The sequence below is a fragment of the Antrostomus carolinensis genome, unplaced genomic scaffold (assembly GCF_000700745.2).
Source record: "Antrostomus carolinensis isolate BGI_N321 unplaced genomic scaffold, ASM70074v2 scaffold8020, whole genome shotgun sequence".
NCBI classification, from domain to species: domain Eukaryota; kingdom Metazoa; phylum Chordata; class Aves; order Caprimulgiformes; family Caprimulgidae; genus Antrostomus; species Antrostomus carolinensis.
Window position 1 is genome coordinate 976 of NW_010286397.1, and position 3,379 is coordinate 4,354.

Sequence of the window (3,379 nt, forward strand, 5' to 3'; positions counted from 1 at the left end):
GAATTTTCACTACACCGAGGGGGAGACCAATCACTCCCCTGGCACCATATGAAACCTCTTCTGTTTTGTGCTGCTGGGCAAGAAAAGATGGCAGCAGCAACAAACAAGGCAAACAAACATGCCCTCATACCACTCCCAACATCCCAAAAAGCAGTATCATTCCTGTCTGCAGCTTATCTCAAAGAATGAAAATTAACTAAAGCAAGAAACATTTAAAACCAGGCAATCCAAAGGGAACCTGATTCTAACCGATGCAGCTCAGTTCCTGGCTCTGACACTGCTGTCTCAAGGACTGTAACAGAGGTGCGATGTTTCTGCAGCATCAGTTAGCAAAGCATATATAGGAAAATGTGACATAAAAAGATTAAAAAAGCTGTAGGGGAATAAGAAGAAACCAGAGCTGGAACACTCCAACCATGGATGAAAAACCACTGGGAAGTATGAAAGAGCAATCTGGTTTGCTGCATGAAATGAAAAGCCCTGATTCCCTATTCCTCATTTTGCCCAAGACTTACTACAGTACATCTGAATTCTCAGGGGACCAATTTACTTTTTTTTTTTTTTTTTTTTAAGATTCCTTTTAACCAAACTATTTTACATTTGTTTTGTGATTCAAAACTCTATTAGAAAAGCCTATGAAAAACTGTCTTCCTCTGAACCCATGAGATGTCAAAAATCCCTACTGGGAAGGTAAGCCCAGCACGTAGCCCACCTCTGTAACAGTCAGAGGGAGCTTGAAATGCTGTTCCAAATTTCCAAATATGAATGAGGTCAATCCTTCTAGCATTCTGAAATTTTGGCCAATTATACCGTAATCTTTATCAGTATCATATAAAATTATCACTAGGCCACTGAAGCAGTGCAAGATATCCAGCTATAAAATAGTTGTGTACCTTTATTGAAATGCAAGAGAGCCACTTCTTAATACACAAAAAACAACAAAGCACATGAAAATTATTTTCAGAAACTTAGAAAGTGCAAAGCTTAACAAAATGATCACTTTTTAAAAAAACCCTCTTTTTCAGTATTTCCTTCCTATTCTAGTCTTCCATTAATTCAGTCTTCACGTTCAGTTCTACCTTAACCTGCAGCAAGAACAGCTATGTCTTTTTTCCAAGTCAAGCACAAGAGAGACTTCTAAATGTTTTTAAATATAGAAGAACTGAACAGTTGCACACCAAATCAGAAGTGACCTGTTGCTCTCCAGCGTCTCATAAAGCAGACTGCATAACACAGTTTAAATTTTCTTTCCTCTGCACAGATGACATGCAACAAATTTTATGTCTGCATTTTAATGGTGTAGGAGATGTTGCACTACTCACAGAAGGCATCCAAAAATGACAGCTACTGAATTAAAATAGTCTTACAATACAGGGCTGGTAATCAATGAGGCTTAGACCTGTGGATGCATAAGAAAGGGAAGTTTTGATGAAAAGTGGAAGTGGCTCTGGAGCACAATGATTTAAAAACACAAGTTCTGTACTTTTAAAAAATTAGAGACAAACATTTCAAATTTGCCACTTATGTTTAACTTTAAAACATTACTTATGACAGAATCCTGTCAGCATTATTGTTTGTATTGTTTACTGAAGACAAACTGTAATAATTAAAAAAATGCTGTGGATAATTATTGCTGCGAAGTAGCATTAGGAAATCCCATGGCTTGCTAGGTCAGTTAGATTTTATACAGTGGTTACCATGGCTATTGACCAGCCACAACACGAGATCTCCCAATACATTTTATAATTTGAGCTTCCCCAATGAAATGTATTCGATTCTGCAGTATCCTGCTACGATGTGTAAACAGGGAGCTATAAATAACCAAGGAAGAACAAGGAACAAGCATGTTAATGTTTGCATATGTGTTACTTGCAGGTCCCATATTTTATCCCAAGAAACAAATATCATGACAAGATACACAAAGCCATTATGTTCTGACTAACAGAGCTCAGACGGCATGTTTATCAATGTGATGATAATGCCATTGCAAAGCTGTAGTTAAGGTTATGCGTCAGGGTTTCTATTATCAAGAGATTACAGCTTGGCAGGGAAAATTTGCTGCTGCTTGCTGAAATCCAGCACCCCAGGTTTTAACTGAGAACTGAGGTTCCCAGTTCAGTTTTCTTCTTTACTGCAGGAATCTAAAAGAAAGCTGCTTCTAAAAGCTGGCAAGAATAACATCTAGTACAAAATAACCTGTTTAATCAATTGAAAAATTTCAAAATGAAACCTCCTGGGCTTCAAAGGCAGGCTGACTCTGATAAAACTGTAAATTCATAGCTGGTACTAATATGTCTCCTCTGAAGTGACGCTTCAATCAGGTTTAGATCAATTGTATTTTCTCTAAGAAAATCCATGTGCACTTTCATTCTCTTCCCATTCCTTCCACCTGGTTAATTAGTGAAGAGCATGTTGTAACGCAATATATTTACAAACACAGAGCCTTTTTTGTTCCTTCTTAATCCAGGAAATAAGGACTTTCTTTCTCAGTCTTTCTAAAAAAAAAAAAAAAAAAAAAAAATCTCCTCTTTAGACCATGTTCAAGAACAGCAAGTTCTTCTCTTAATCTTTTCCTTAAATTATGAACATATAAAAAGGCAAATTTTGCTATCAGAAGGCAATAGGTACAGTGCATGTTTTGAAAAACCCAAGGTTTTCTAGTCAGATGTCAATTGAAGTTGTTACCAAGTGTCCATATTTAACATGCCTCTTTAAGTAACTAGAAAAAGTTACGAGGTTTTAATAGTTAACAGCAAATAAATGCTAAATGCATAAAAGCATCTTTACTTCTTAAATTTCAGAAGATGAAAAATAACAGCAGTTGTTCTGAAAAGAAAATGGGATTTGGTTATATCTGCAAAACTTCTGTTAAATGTGCAGCATATTTATAGATTGCCCCAAACAATGTTTAGCATCCAGCCACTGTATATGCACACTAGCTGAATTTCAGCGCACAGAGTACATTTTATTAAAAGCTTGGCTGAGTTTTAACATTTCATTGTGGTTCTGTGTGTACAGTGCAAATAAAGGCATTTGCTGGTAATATTAAATGATATATACTGTCCTCTAGAAACAGGACTATCCTGATAGTTTCCTTAAGACACAGTTTAACCTAAAGATGCCGGGTGTCTCTCAGAAAAATGTAAGTTGTGTTTTGTTTTGGTTTTTTTTACCCCTCCACTAAACTACATTGGGCTGTAGCAGAAAAGAATGCTAGTGTTTATTGTATCTTTACCTCAAAGGAATTCTATATGCTCAGTAATTCCATCAGGGCAAAAAAAGGTACTTAAAAAGTTAGAGGGAATGCAGCTGTCATACATATCCAAGCTATTTTCAGAATCCACCTAACCACTGCAGACACACAGCCTGCCTATTTCAC